Source organism: Anas platyrhynchos, chromosome 3, assembly GCF_047663525.1.
Source record: "Anas platyrhynchos isolate ZD024472 breed Pekin duck chromosome 3, IASCAAS_PekinDuck_T2T, whole genome shotgun sequence".
NCBI lineage: Eukaryota > Metazoa > Chordata > Aves > Anseriformes > Anatidae > Anas > Anas platyrhynchos.
Window position 1 is genome coordinate 55,665,639 of NC_092589.1, and position 16,150 is coordinate 55,681,788.

General features: G+C 37.9%; 1 protein-coding gene across 1 annotated transcript in view; it reads left to right on the top strand.

Annotated features, from left to right (window-relative positions):
* Window positions 1-15,764, top strand: part of SCAF8 (SR-related CTD associated factor 8) — a 106,323-nt gene extending 90,559 nt beyond the window's left edge. Inside the window, exon 21 of the mRNA XM_072035936.1 lies at window positions 14,597-15,764. The gene's annotated coding sequence lies outside the window, so the exon portion shown is untranslated. The remainder of the gene's footprint in view (window positions 1-14,596) is intronic.
* The last annotated feature ends 386 nt before the right edge of the window (window positions 15,765-16,150 follow it).

Sequence of the window (16,150 nt, forward strand, 5' to 3'; positions counted from 1 at the left end):
AGGAATATTTACTGCATTCATAGCATTTGGATGGTGCCAAAATTAAGTGGAGAGGCTAAAGTAGATCCCCAACAGGGCAATCTTACAAAATGAAGAAGCATCAACATTTTCAGGAAGTTGCTAATGTCCAATTTAGCAACACCATTTTATAGATGGTTCATCTTCAGAATTATCCTTCTTCATGGGTCATCATTACCCATGTAGGTACAGTCTTCAGAGACTCTAGAGTGGTTGAGGAATCAAAGCAGGAAATCAATCTGATGAATGCATTGCTCTGATGGGCATTTCCAGAACCTACAAGTGTGCTCCTCAGGAGTGCTTAAGGGTAAAACAAGTGTTATGTTTAAATGAATTTTAAAGGTGTATAGGCAACCAAATATTAATATTACCTCAGTACACTTGAAAAAAAAAAAATAAAGGATAATCAGAATGTTGTGTTACAAACATTTCCTTATCAGTATTGTACTTTACTTTTTGTATCATCTTGGGATTTTGGGGGGTTTGTTTTTCTTTTTTTTCCCCTGCAGGGACCAGTCAGACTTTCAGATTTGAATTTTTGGAAATTGTACAGTCTCCTGAGTTGTCTAGATCTGTAAATAAAATCTGATGTAATTACACTAATTTTTACATCATATCAAGAAAAACATGTATATCATCATTAATATGGTTTAAGTATGGACTTATTTTTTTTATTCTAACATGAGGATTTTTTTCAGAAAACTGCTAAGCTTGACAGAAAAGTAGAAAGAGCACACACATAACTGACAGGATCAGTTTGATCCCATATATCCATGAATTTGATTTTCCCAAGGTGAGAACTGTAGTTTTTGTTCTCACAAAAGGAGACAACAAAGTTCCAGTATATACAGTGCATTATCCAGTCTTTATAGGTCACCTTCTAATCTCTGTGTTCAAGTGGTCAAGCATAATAGTGAACATTTGGCTATGTTTTCAATGGTGTCTTTTTTAATTTAATTATTTATTTTAAATTGAGAGTAATTTGCTTTTGTAGATTATTTTGTTTAAGAATAAAACACTGGCAAGATATCATGGAAGTGCTTCACTCTGCATATGCTGTAGCCTGGAACATGAATTTGCACTATTTTGGAGACTTCAAATCGAGTTCAGGTGCTTTATGCTAGATGTATTTGATGTTGGTACAGGAAGAACCAAGGAAGAAGTTTGGCAGGATTGCACGAGAAGTCAGAATAAGTACCCTAACAACAGCTTCTGGCCTTGCAGACTCCTCTAGCGCAACTCAATCAGTACTGCTAGCCAGTTTACATGTAGATTTGTTTTGGAAAAATCTGTATCAACTTCAATTGAACTGTACACTTCTTAACAACAACAAGAGTATAATACATGTGAAATGCACCCATCTTCAAGGCAAAGCTAAGTACCTGTGTGCTAGGTCTCACCATCACTGGGAATCAGGACCTCCTAAACAGTCTACAGGAGAGAGCAGATGGCTCATTTTTCTTCCTTGGCAGAAAAATCTGTGCAGCACAGGCCCCTGTTTTCCAGCAATCCCCAGAGTGCTTCTGGCAACAGGACAGGCTGGAGCACAGCCAGATATGGGAGAAAAAAACTGCAGGGAGGGGGTGGGACTTTTCATGCCTTTTTCCCCTGATCTTTACTCCAAGTTACTTCCAAAGGTAACAAAACTAAAAGAGCCTTTGATTAAGGCTCTCCTTCCTTAACTATGACATTTGGGTTCCTTATCCTGTTGGCCAGAGATAACATTCCTAACCATGCTCCATTTGCCTGCTTCATGCTACAGATCAGAAACCTTGTTCCTGTTGGCTTCTGCAGCAAGCAGCTCCAGTGCAGGCAGAGCATCTCACCAGCACGAGTTGTGATCCAGCACCTGCAGCCATCGGTTGTGTCCTCTTAGCAAGTGTCTCCACTACTCAGTCTCTTGATGTACCACCATTCCTCTTCCCCACACCCTTGACTTCCTCCAGGTTGCTGTCACGATGACCAGCCTGATCCCTGCCTGGCATTGCTACAGCCTCAGTCCTGCCTGTTTCTTTTAAATTTGTCTCAAATTGTTTCTCTAATGACTGCAAGTGGCAGATAGTTAATCACCTTGTATCAGTCCCCACAAACCAGTGAAAAAAGCTGTTGACAGCAAAGGTGACGAATAAAGGTAGGACTGGACATGAGCATATCAAACGAGTCCCACAGCATGTGGCAGTGACTGAAGCTGTGGTCTCTGCTGCTTCCAGCTGACTGAATGAAGGAACTGAACAGGTTTAGGACATCCAGCCCTTGTTCTGCAGGCCCAGACTCAGTCTTTCCTGGCAAATATCTCAAGATACGTCACATCAGTGCAGGTGGTTGTATTTAGTCTTGTGTGCTTTGCTTCTGCAGCTGAGCACTGACATGTGGGGCTGGCCGGGCTCCCAGGCACCTGCTGGTGGGAGGATGGAGCAGACCTGTACTCATATCCACAGGTGCTTGTCTCAACCACCCCGTTTCCTTGCTGTGGCAGTATCACATGCAATACCTATAGATAACCCATGGCAGGGCTGGTGGTCCGTAGGATAGAAAGTTTTTCTCGATGTCTGACTTAAGTCTCCACACCAGTATATTAAGTCAGTTTCTTGTCTTATACATGATGGACATGGAAAATGATTAGTCACCATTGTCTTTTCATAACAAACTTTTGCATAGTTTAAATATGTCATCATGTCTTCTCTTAGTCTTCTCTTCTCCTAGACTAAACAGTCTAATTCTTTCAACCTCCCCTTGTTCTACATCCATTATCTTTTTTTTTTTTTTATAGCTTTCATCTGGACTCCCTCCAACTGTCTCCTTCCCCTGACAGCACGGTAGGCAGAGCTGGACAGAACAAACAGAATAGAGAAAAAAATAATCCCTTGATTTGTATATAGTATTATCACGAATATATATCAGACTGCCTTTTTCTGCAACTGCATATCATCCTGATTTATAATTTGCTTATAGATCACTGTAACCTCCCTGCAGATCCTTCCTGCAGTACTGCTGCCCAGCAAGACTTTCTACATCTGCACACTTGCATTAGTCTTCAGTGGTGATCTGCTCTGTACAGATCCCTTATGCATTAATTTCAGAATAATTACCCAAATTACTGCAATCACAATGAACTCTAAGCCTATCTTGTAAACTGTCTTATATCACATCTGATTTTACAAATCTCTTTTTTATTACTGAAGATCCTCAAATATGTTAGGCATCAGGATTATAACTGGCTTCTTTTGAGAACCCTGATGGAAGTGTATGGTTGAATACCTCAAACATTTTCTTTGGTTGTGCCCACCTCTCAGATGAGCTGCAGTTATGTTGTAGAACATAAACTTACCTTTGTTTGTCAGCCACGTTTGCATACAACAGCCCAAGGTAACTGGTGTCTCAGCCACAAAAGTCAACACACAGATGCAATGCTCGTGGCAGAGTTCTTCCATCCAGGAAGCCAAGAGACAACTATCTTGGATGTTGTCTTCACTCCTTGAAGTAGTCTGTGGATTATTTTCAAGAGCCGGTAAACTAATCCCTTCTGTAAAGCAATTTCAGCTAAAAATCACAGCCTTCTCTGACCATGGAAGCCTGCCATTGTTTTTAAGATTAATCTGCAACTTTTTAAACACATCTCAAATAAAATTGCTGAAGGAACTATGCTGGATGACATGCCTCTTCTGTGTAATAGCAACCACAAAGAGATGAGATATAACTAGCTCCATCCTTACTGCTGTGACAGGTAGACCACATGCAGAATAATCAATATAACTCTCAGATAATCTGAGAACAAAACCAGAGCTAAGTCTGATGGTCTGATATGTAGTTCTAAAACACATCTGAATGTAAAAAAAAAAAAAAAAAAAAAAAAAAAAAAAAAGGTGAAAAAATGGTGAGCAAGATAAATCCTGTATTGATAGAACAGCCGATGTGAGTATTGGTCTCAGACCAAAAACCAGTTTTATATAATGTGTTACGTGCCAAACTGCAACACTACATCTATAACCTTCGTTTGTTTGTTTTACTTTAGGAAAGGATCTATGTGATTCAGCTCTTTGAGCATGTTTCTTGTTTTCTTTATTGAAAATTGTCTGTAAAAGTTATTTCAGACCTCTGTAAGCAGATGATAAATAACCACATTTTAGTTAAACTAGAACTTTCTTAATAGCGTTTTCTTACCCTGCTATCAGTGCTATTTCAGTAGCATTTTGGTTAACAACAGCATTTTTCTTTTTCTGAGAGGCTCCAAATATTAGAATTATTTTAGGGGAGTGGTTTTGGATTCAGTTTGTATTCATACTGATGGGTTATATATCATGTGTATTATATAATGCCTGTAATTTAAGAATCCACAACGAAAACAAAACATTTATTATATTCTGAGGCATTTCCAGGGAGTGAATAACTATGATTAACTGAATAGGCCATTAGCTACCACTATTACTCTGCTCAGATGCAGCTGAAAAAGCATTTCTTTAGCGGTAAAAATATTTGGCAGCAGTGCACTTACAAAAAAAAAAAAAAAATCTTTCTAAATGACATTTTTGGAAAGTCCTCTACATTCTTAGGCATCTCCAAATAAATTGTATTTAAAGGCACCAGACTGAATTTTGCTAGGTTGAAGCAGTTCAGGATATATAAGTATATAATTTTGTTGAATATTATATTTCACAAATCTTATTTTAACTTTAGTAGGAATTCAGTAATTAAAGTAGCTATGGTGATAAAGTTTACTTTGGATTTATTAAGATTTCTTACTCAATTATCTCCATTACACTATAGGTATTTATTCCTTGTCAGATGTGTTTGTTCTCTGCTGAACATATGTTTTTCAAACTATTTATATCACTGCAGAGGCATGTGCTACAATTAGAGAATAAAATATATTCTGGCTCAGTTTATAATTGCAGAATTACCAATGAAATACTGATAGCAAGATTTTTCTATCAGTGCTACAAGCCAAATAGCAAAACCATCCTAACTGTTGAACAACTTTTTCACTATTTTTCACTTTTTTTAAATGTTGTTTTGTCATTGAGATATGTGCTGAAAAGAACAACCTCTCATGCAGCTTTTATTACAATGTCTTTTTTTTTTTTTTTTTTTTTGGTTTACTAAAACTTTTGCTTATAGCAAAGGAATTTGCCTTTGTGATGAATTTTTGTTCAAAAGAAAAAGCAGAATATATCTTCAGGGTACAAGAAGGGAATTCAGATTGTTTTTGAATTGAATATTCTCAACAGCTTAATCTGATTGGAGACTGAGTATTCTCTGAGGTTTCTTTATCTTTCTCTGGCTCAAACAATTCATTAATATATCTTCATGCTTGGCATGTCAGATCTCTTCAGAAATGCTGGTGGTAGTTACAGTTAGAGACACTTATAACAATTAGCACAAATATTTCTGGTTTAAATCTTTCGGTGAATAGGAATGATATGAACTTGGCTATGTTGTTCTCTGGAGATCCTTGACATCCGGAGCCAGCTGTGCTCTTCTGCCACAGAGAGCTGATGGATGACTTTCTGAAGCTTGGGTGGTCTGTGCTGGAGCTGGGGAACAAAAATCCTAGCTCTAGTGATAGGCTAGGATAGAAGTTTTTGAAAAGATGATTGTCTCTGCTCAATTCATGTTGAACTTGACTTCAGTTTTCCCATTTCTGAAAAATGTATCTATTGTTTAAAAAAGCTAAATATTTTTAAGCGCCTCATGTAGAATGCCCAACAAACTCGAAACCTCGCAAGATTTCAGAATCAAGCAGATGTAAAAGGCATCATTTTAAAATCAATGATATCAAGCAATAGCAATTACCATTGTTTAAAACCAGATCAAAGTCTTTTTTTTGTCAGACTTAACAGTGAGAATAGTGGTGATAGAGATGTTCTTATGTTGACATGAAGAGTGCCTTGGTCTGTATTTTAAAAGAGAAAAGTGAACTCAGTAGCAGGTAAAATAATAAATTATTTTGTTTCCTCAATTAAGATTTCTTTTGGTCCTGTATTAGAGTATTTCTTAAGATTTTGCTAATAATTAAGATAATTTATACAGAACTATTTTTTTTCTAAAGGACAATAAAGATTATTCTTCTAAAAATATATATTTAGCCATTTAACATATCTAAAATGTATTGTGAATGAATGTTGAAACAAATTATGCTGAACAGTTAGTCCACTTAATCCTCCAGCATTAGTAGTAAGTAATTGAGAACCCATAGCTGGAGTAATAATGGAAAATAATCTTTAAGAAGTGCAAGAACCTTGCATATGCCCTGAAACTCTGTCATCCCATAATGGGTATCTGAGGCATTTTTCGTATGTTGTGGTACTTGATTGGAGTAACTGTAATGGATGTGCAGTAACACCATTATATATTCAATCAATGTTTTTATAACATGCCCAGAGACAGGCAACTAGAAAATGGAGTTAATGATCTGAAGAAAATGATCTACAGAAAGATTGTCTCCAGCTTATTTAGTGTTCGACAGATTTACTAAGAATAAAGAGACATTTATAGACTAAAAAGAATATGAGGCTAAGGTATTCTGTTTACATAATTTATAAATTCAAAATTAAAGGCACCAAAATATATCTAGTGCCAAGCCCCATAAGACAGAGTCAGCATTGAAATTGTTTACTTTCTGATCAATAGGAGCTAAGGTCACAGAGAAACCACATGTAATGATAAATTGTATCTTATACCTAAAATAAATTTATTTAAGACATTAATTTAAGCTGCTTCTTATCAGTAATTATATTTACATGTAGACTTGTATTTGTCAAGCAATTTTCAGTATATTTAGGAGAATCTTTAGGTTCCAAGGTTCTTGCAACTTTCTTGGCTATTCCTACATTTCTAATTCTCCTGGGAGGCAATTCCTGCACTTCGCTATTGGAAATGGCATTTCTACTGCAGAGTGGGAGCTGTACAGAGCATGTGGAAAGGAAGCTGAAGGCCTCCACTGCGTGACTAAAGGCAGAGAGAAGACAAAACTCTTAGACAGCAAAAGGGCGTGCAACCATGGCAAAGCTTAATTCTGCAGATTGGAAAAGTCCTAGCAGATAACTGCAAGTGTGATTTTACTTCATCCAAAGAAAATGTTGAAAGACTAGGATGCAGTTTAATAATACAAAAGTAAAGTCAGACATTTAAAGAAAGACAATTTCTGCAATTACTTGTTGGAGATATTAAAATGAGATAAAAGCAAAGTATGTTTATTAGTTGTGAGATGTCACTGAGCAATGGGTGTAAAACAGCTGTGTAAAAGGTAAATGCTATCTTAGGGCATATTAAATAAGATATTTCCAGCAGAGATAATGAAATTATCAGTGACTTTATAGACGGTCTTTATAGGATATAGTATGGAAGTGTCATCACTCATGTCATCACTCATGTTCAAGGACTGAATCAGACTGGAACAGTCACAGAGGCAAGCTTTGGAAAAGAATAGAAAAACTTACAAGGCAAGTGGACATGAATAGGTGTTGACTAATTTAATCTAGTAAAAGGAAACCTGGGAAAGAGACTATGGTCACATTCTCTGTAACTGCCTTCAAGTTGTACACACCAGAAAAGCAGAAAGTCTGCTTACTGTAGACACAAACCTCGGGGATATATATTAGTCATGCATAAATGTAAGATGAAAATTATTATTAAATTAAGAAAAAAAATGGGGGGGGGGGGAGAAGGTGTGGGGAGAGAGGTTCTAGCCATCAGAGCAATGAATTTCTGAAAGAGTAGAAGAACTGATGGTACAGAGCTCAGTCAGTCAATGGAAAGGAGCAAAAGGAGTCTGCAATCTATGACCTTTCTTCTTGTTTTCCCATATGTGGTACCCATTCTACTCTGCATAGCAAAGGGCTACAGACAATTTTGCATGCTCCTGAGATTGCTCTTGGGAATGAGAAGTTCTCAGTGAGATGGCAAGCAAAGGCTGAAAAGCTAGATGAGGCTTCAGCTGTGAAAAAGAAGAAAAGGTTTGTTGTTTGTCTCATTATCTCCACAAGCCATCAGAGAGGTATGGCCCTGACTAAGGTGCAGAAAGGCAAGAGAGCTTCAAGCTCATTTCAGGGTCATAATGCTGATTTTGGTTTAAGCTTGCTTCCTCAACATCGCTGGAAGGTCAACAGAGTCTATTACTGCTTTGAGATGGGATGGGGTGCTACGCTGCGCTGTTGACAACTGCTTGCTCTCTGGTCCAGCTGAACATCAGTGACCGTGCAATGACTTCATATCTGCTTTGTCCTAGTGCAACCATTTACAGGAAAGTACCACCACCACAGCTGCTGCTTCTCCTTGGTGAGAGAGGTGGCTACTGAGCATTCTTTCTCCTCCTCTTCCTCCCACTCCCATCTTCTCCTCCCAGCTCCACCCCAGTGGAGGCTCATGCTGGAGGAAAGCAGTGGTGAAGGGCTATTGGGACAAACTACAACATTCACCTGCACCCTGGAAGCAAACAGCTCCCCAAATCAGTCTCAGGTGCCTTGAGGCAGAGCAAAAGTAGTCCTGCAGCCAAGCCCAGCTGAGCAGAGATTAAGGCTACTCTTTGTACCTTCAAGTCATCTTTTGCAGTTTCCAGCTCTCACACTCTGCCGCACCATAGCCACCACAGCGAGTATGGCTTGGCTCAAGTGCAGACTGAGCGTGCTAGCCAGTGTGTCAGGAGCTGGCTCCTGGTCAAGATTCAGTCCCCTAGCTGTGTGGACTTCAGCCAACAGTAACGTAAATCCTTGTCTCCCTCACAGCATTGATGAGTGGGATAACTGCTTCAGCCTGCAAATCTGGCAGGCATCAAATCTGGCTGTTTCTTGTCCTGCACAAGTCAAACAAGAAAAATCACAGCTTCAAAAATTGTGAGACTGGCTTTAAAATCTTGAGAAATCTTAAAACTGATGCTCTGGAAATCACTTTTATCTTGTCCTTTGTTTTTCTCAGCTTCTTCTGAGCCTATCAGTGCCTAGAGTCACATTTTGCACATTTTCTTTGCATATCTATGAGCACACAAAAGTAAGCTAAAAGATGAAAACTGAGGTTTCACCACATGAGCAGGTGAGGCCTTACAGAAAAAAATCACATCATGGAGTACATAAAAAAAGCTCCAGAGTTGACAAGGCCATATTTGATAAAGCCAAGGGCTGCGTTTGGCCAGAGTTTGCACAGCTGCAATGAGGATAGGTTTGGATTCCAGCATCTTTACTGAGGGATATACAGAGGCATAGATTACCTGAAAGTTGGGGAATCAAGTGGGAGGTCAGGGATGGCTCCAGTCATTGGCTCGTGCCATGCATTTGCAGTCATACATCAGGGAAACTGCTGCAAGACTGCAAAATTCCCCCTCCAGTGCAGAAGTTGCCCAAGCCCACGAGTTGCAGGGACCCAGGCTGTGTTTGGAGGGCTGGCAATTGGGTTATCACTTTGTACCTCAGTCATGTCTGACTTACAGAATGCAGTATGACGCTCTACTGTTCATTTCTAGCTGATATTACCTACATGTATACCACCACACTCAATGCAGAAAAGCTTATAAATTAAGCAGATTTTTTTAACATGTTGTATAAGAATTTTTCCAATGATTTTAAATTCTTTTCAAGAATGGCATATGCTACTTTGTTTTCTAACTGTTTCATGAGGTGGTCAAGCTGGCAGATCCTTGTTAGTTTTAAAATACATTTTAAAATACATTATTTGAAAGTTTAGAGATTTCTTTATCCATTGTATTTAAGGGTAATTTGAATTTAGTTCATTGTAGCTTCTTTGTATGATATCAGGACTCTTAGATGTATTCTAATACATCTAATCTTTTTCTGCTTAACGTTAGTCCATTAATTTGTTTAAAAAAAAATAGCTATGGGAATTTCCGTGTAATACAAGTACTGAAATATTACAATAATTCAGATAACTCATTCATGCCCCCCCCCCAAAAAAAAAAACTTTTTACTGAGTCTTATAAATAACCATCAAAATTTTCAGATTTCCTACTACCTGTTTAGATATGACATCAAAATATGCAACATGAAATGATGTTCAAAATAATAGTATTATCTTGATAGAGTCTTCACTAACATCAGTGACAGATGTTTCATAGTTTAATTCAAGTATATAATAGCTAGCATTTCCTCACCATAAAGTTTAAGACATTTAGGAACAAGCAGATTAAGGTATTTCCTTCTCAGTAGTTTTCTCTCTAATCATAAATTTTCACTGAAATTTGAGGTCAGTTACAACTTGGATGTTTTATGGTGCTTGCTAACTTCAGAAAGACTTTTGCATTTGCTATCATTATTGCTGTTAATTAATTTGCTATTTGGTAACTTCAGAGTTATTTGCCCTCTGTTACTAATTTCCCTCTGTCAATCAACATGCTAATGTTACACTGCTCTATATGCAGACTCATGTTTCTTGCTTTTGCAAAAATGAGTGGGACTCACCTAACTTTATCCTTGCAAAACATTTACACTGCAAATCTGGCGGTTTTGTCTCTGTAGTGTAGAGAGCTCTCAGCAGTGGGAGACAGACACCCACACACCTCTAGGGCTGCTTCCTGCTGCTTACATTAGGCACTTCAGAAAGCGTGGGACAAATTCTCTTTCAGAGGTGCCCAACACTGAGATACCTATGTTTAGAGAACTGAATCCCATCCTTAGAAAACCACCCCTGGTGAGCTGAATCACCCCCAACACCACTCCATATGACCAGAGCAGCTCCTTTACATGTGGTTTGAGGTATAGGGAGAGATTTTGTGTGTATTAGAATCACAACTCTTTATGCAGCTTCAGCCATCATTGAGAAGTGGCAGTCCCTCAAAAAATAAAAAATAAAATGCACTGGATATGGATGACTTGATGTGCAGTCCCCACTTCTCTATCAGGAGATGATGGTGTTGTAATAAAAATGCATAGGAAGCAGGATTCAACGGTGAAGAGTTTGCCTTCCCTTGCTTGCAAAGCAGTCAAGCTATGCCGATTTAATTTCTGGATTCCCATGAGAATTATGAAGATCTTTTAACAGAGAAGTCACCATGTCACATACATCTTTCTGTATCATCAGAGCAACAGCAGCTCTGCTGCTGTTGCTGAGCAAGCTGCTGCTCAGATCCTCTCTTAGCTGTACTTCTGATTGAGAGGTTTGTCTTTCCTTGCCTTTCACTGGCATCAAAATTCTTGATCTAAGGAAAGGTAGGAAATTCTAGCCTGGACTCTAACAAAATGAGGAAAGTAATTTTATTATCTGGATGCCTACAACTCGCAGTGAAGTCTCTTAAATCCTTTTAATTTAAACCCCCGAAGCTATTCTCAGAGAACTGAAGACATCTGGTTAATCTCAGACTCAGGACTTTTGACTTCCCATAACAAGCGGAGATTTCTGTGAGAACCCTTCCCTGCCTTGGCGGGCAGACAGCTGGTTGTACATCATGATGGGTGCTGGCTCGGGCTGATTAGCCCATCCCTCCCTCTCATATTTCCTTCTTTTCCGCTGAAGAAAGTAGAAAGCATTTGTATGTTCTCTTTATGCTGTTGTCTTGCTGTAACCACATGCTTTTCAGAGGAGAGACAGTTTCTCTGTTCACTGGAAATGTAATGCAATACATAGAATTACAGAACATACATCCCTAAATATCAAATCAAATGAATTTTCTTGTTACTTAAAGGTCAGTTTTGCATGGTATTTAGTAACTAGTTGGTATTTCAACTTCCACTGGTCTCCAGTTCTTCCAGTCCAGAACTGAAAACATAGCATTGAACATCAGTGTGGAGGAACTGAGGTCTTGGGCTCCACTTCAGGAAGCAAGTTATTTCACTCTCGTGAGTGGCTCAGATAACATAAATAGAATATATCACAGAATGAGAAGTAGAAAAAGTCTAGCATGTAACCCTTATTAGGTAAGAAGAATGATCTGTGTCTCCTGCATTTGTGCAGTTGTCTTGTGTCTCCATAAAGAGTAATGTAAATGGTAGCCCTTTCTGTGCAAGTGTCAGTACAACTAGTTGTGTTGATGGTTGCACTCCCTGTTTGTTATGTTTCTGATCAAGAACTTATGCAAACAGTAAACAGTAATTGTGCAGTTTGGAGTTTTGTGACACTATGTAACTAATGTATTTCCAATGAAAGCATTGCAGTGATGTCTTTGTTTTCTAAGTGAAGGTTTCCATTGAACAAAAATCAGTTTTAGGCGGTTATGAAAGAATTCCATTATGCTTAAATTGAAAAATATTCCAAAGAGCACATACTTCATAAAGCTAGCATACAGATGTACAATCAGTTCTTAGCAAGACTGCATTCTCACTTGAAATCTTTTCTCCATAATGCTTTCATTTTCAAAGTGTATATAATAATTCATTGTAAAAGATTTACTAGCATTGCCTGCTTTGTTTGAACAGCACTGTATGGCAATATATTTCAGTTGTTTATATGCTCATGTGCTCTAGGGAAACTGAGCTAGAATAAATTATTATGAAGTGAGTGCATAAATGATTTGGAAATCATATGCAGAGACTAGTTCTCAATGATACACTGCTAAGTGCACTTCTGCAAATATTTTTTCTTGTTCTGGTACTATTCAGTATTCTCATTGAGGGTTTGGATGAAAGGCTAGGGGATAGGCTTAATAAATACATAAACCAAAATAAACATGTTGGAAGCAAGGCTTACAGTTGAAAATGATCTTGATAAAGTAGTGGTGTAGCCTAGAAAATATCAGCTTTCCAGCAGTTAAATTAGAACTGCAGAACTGGACAGGTAGGTAAGCACAGTCAGCTGAAAAATATACAAATGGAAAATGCCTGGCCAGGCAGCAGTTCTGCAAAAAAGACCCGTGTTGTAATGATCCCAAGCTGAACAAGCACCAGTGATATCATGCTACTGCAAATGAGGCCAGTCTTATTGTGGGCTACATGAACAGGAGTAATAAAGCATAAAATGTAACTATTTTAATCTACTCAGTACTGATAAGGCAATGGTGCTTTACTGAGCTCCAGGAATTGCAGCTGAAGCAGGATCCAGTCCAACTAGAGAGCATTAAGGACAGGCCAATGAGCCTAGTCAAAGATCTAAAACACATGGGCCTTCAGGGGAAGACTGAAGGGTTGTTTAGTCTAGAAATGAGAAGGTGGAAGGGATACATGATAGCAGCCTTCCTATAGCAATAGGTGACTCTGAAGAGGAAGGGATTTAACTGCCATGTATGTTGTCAGAATGGGAAGGGAATAATATGCTTAAATCTATGCGAGGATGATTTAATGTAAGCATCAGGGGAAAAAAAAAATAGTGGCAAGGAAAAGTGTAGCCCTTGAATAGGTTGTTTAGAGGGAAATCCTGGAATCTACAGCCTTGTAGAAGTTTAAAAATAGGTCAGACAAACATCGGTGAGCACAGCGTAGGTCAGAGATGGATGAAGTGATCAATCAAAGTACCTGCTAGCCTCAGTCCTTTAGGGATTTCTTTGTATGTGAAAATGATGAGGCTAATAACTGTACATACAAAAAGCACTCTGGGTATCTTCACAAAATTTCAGGGTACGTAACAAGAAAATTAATATTAGTTCTTGAATTTATTGTATGATATCTGTATTTACGTTAGACTGAAGCAGTTATATTTTTTCTAAATTTGCCAATGTCAGCATTAATTTAAAATAACTAATGTCCAATGGTTTTATGAATGTTCTTTGTGAAATAAATAGGTGAATACAGTCAGATTCCTGTGGTAGGACACAAAACACTTTATTGCAGTAATGTGATAGGTCAGTCTTTAGTTTAATTGTAGTGAATAGAAAAAAGATGGACACCTTTTAGAGATTACCTAAGGAGTGGAAGAATCACCCTCCAAAGATACCTCTGTCTCTCTCTGTACTTATACCGTAGCAATCATATATTGCAGGAGTATGGTTAGTCTTTCTTTTTCTCAGTCTGTGATATTAAAGGTTTAGTTCCTTGTAAAACAAATGTACCTGGTCTTCATAGAGGACTATCTGGATAAAATTTAATTGTCAGGAAATCAGAGTAGCTAACCTAGTAGTCTTTTCTGAGCCTCAGTTCTGTGAAGCCCACTGAATGAGTCACTTATAAAACACTAGGAAATGGTTAATAGTTGTTATCAATACATAATTGACATGACCAATATGTGTCAGAGATAGTTATACACCAAATCTATGTAAGACACTTATTAACCTGTTGGATTCTTTAATAACCGTCTAAATCATTTATACTGTATCTTGTGTACACTGTTTGTGAAAGACTAAACGGCACTTTTAGCCAGGAAATCTTCTATAAAAGATCAACTCTTCTTTACAGACATAATAGACTAATGAAGTATACATAATATACTAAAACACTAAGTTAATGGACAGTTAAAAGGGAATTAATAATACTTCTAAACAGTATGTTTGATCCTCACTAATAATACAGGAACCATGTATTATGAGACATCTTTCTCCCTCAAAAGCATCCTATAGGTTACAGAGAGATGGTAAACCTCATCAGAAATCTGTAATTTATGAAAAATTGCTATTGCCTGGTAAAAAGAACAGTCTCATTTACAGGACTTTTTAGAAATTGGAATTACACTCCAAGAACCAGTGATGACTAGTTATTGTTCCTTTTGTCAACAGGCAAGATGAAGGAGGTTCTGGCAGCTTACCATGTCCCGGGCTCTGCAGAGTTAAGTGAGACGTGCGCCCATGTTCTAGCATGCATCACATCGCATCTTGGGTCTGAAGTGCCAGAAGGATCCCAGCGCTGCAGACTGAGACGGCTCTGAGCACCTCAGTACCCCGTTTCTGACAGAACCCAGGGGTGGCAAACTTACATACCAGTATTACCTGTCTGGGGCAGGTTTAATTTTATAAATTAAAGCCATAAACTCTATGAGTTTCTAGACCATATTTGTGCTGTTGAGGATGATCTGCTCAAATGAACAGTTTTGCATCCATCGGAGAGACAGGTTCTTCTGCTGGACCAGAAGATGACAGCGGACTGTATATTGTACCTAATATCATTTGTAGCATCTCCTAGTGCAAATAATTGAAGAACAGGTTGCAAGAAAATCCTCTAGGGAATAAGATATGCTTTGTTTTGGTCTACAAATTTTAAGAAATGTTTTGTTTTGTTTTTTTAAAATAACCACTTTTACATAACACTATGTGTGCAGTCTATGTGCAGCTCTTCACTGTGACTATCTGTATTCCAGAGATGATGAATTCTTTGTGAGACACCTGAACCTTTTTAGATTTGTGATGAATCCTTAAATTATGAAAGTATCATGGAAAACTAGAATGGAAAGTTTCCAGGGCTTTTATTTGAGTAGATGTCTCCAATTACTTCCTGTTAGTGTCCTGAAAGGTGAAGAAAAGGTCAGGAAGTAGAAAAAAAAAAAGACAAAAAAATGATTTTTTTTTTATATATATATATATATATATATATCCACCTATCAGAACATGTGTTGATTAAATAACCAATGGGAGAGAAACAGCTAATTTATCTGAGCCCTCACATGAAAGGTCTGTGATTTGGGGCAGTATTTGCTCGTTTTGTCTTGCAAATAGCTATAGAAAAGAAGGAATATGTATATGCCCCACCATATGTGAAAAGGACATACCTGCCATTCCTTTATTTATTTTTGCTCTTTCAAACATTAAAGTGCCAGTTATTTGGAATGCTGTAGTCTGTGGTCTCTTTAAACTTGTTTAGTGAGATCCTTTCAGCAAGAACATTCCCATGGTGGTGTAACTGCATGGTGACCACAGCTTCGGGCCTGTATAATAAAGATCTAAATTCAAATTTTTGTTTCTGACCATTTTCTCTACCTCCATGTCAGATCTGCAAAGTGTATGGTTAGAATCACGCTTCTTGCTGGTCACTGTTTAGAAGATTTGATGAAAACTGTTAGAGAGGAAGGTATTCATACACTTGGGCACTGTTTCTCCTTTGCATCATTATTTACATCAGGTTAAAGGGCAGAGGGATACAAAATGTTAGCAAATCAATAGTGATGCTTAAATTGAATTTGCACACAAGGCCCCAGGGCAATGAGGAGATCAGTCTCTTCACATCCTGGATTTATGGTCATACTAAAGTACTTGACATCTGGTGTCTATTAATTAGTAAGCCTGGAAGGGTAGAGGAGGAAAAAGCTGCAGAAAAGCTGAGTCTAAGCTGGCTTTGAT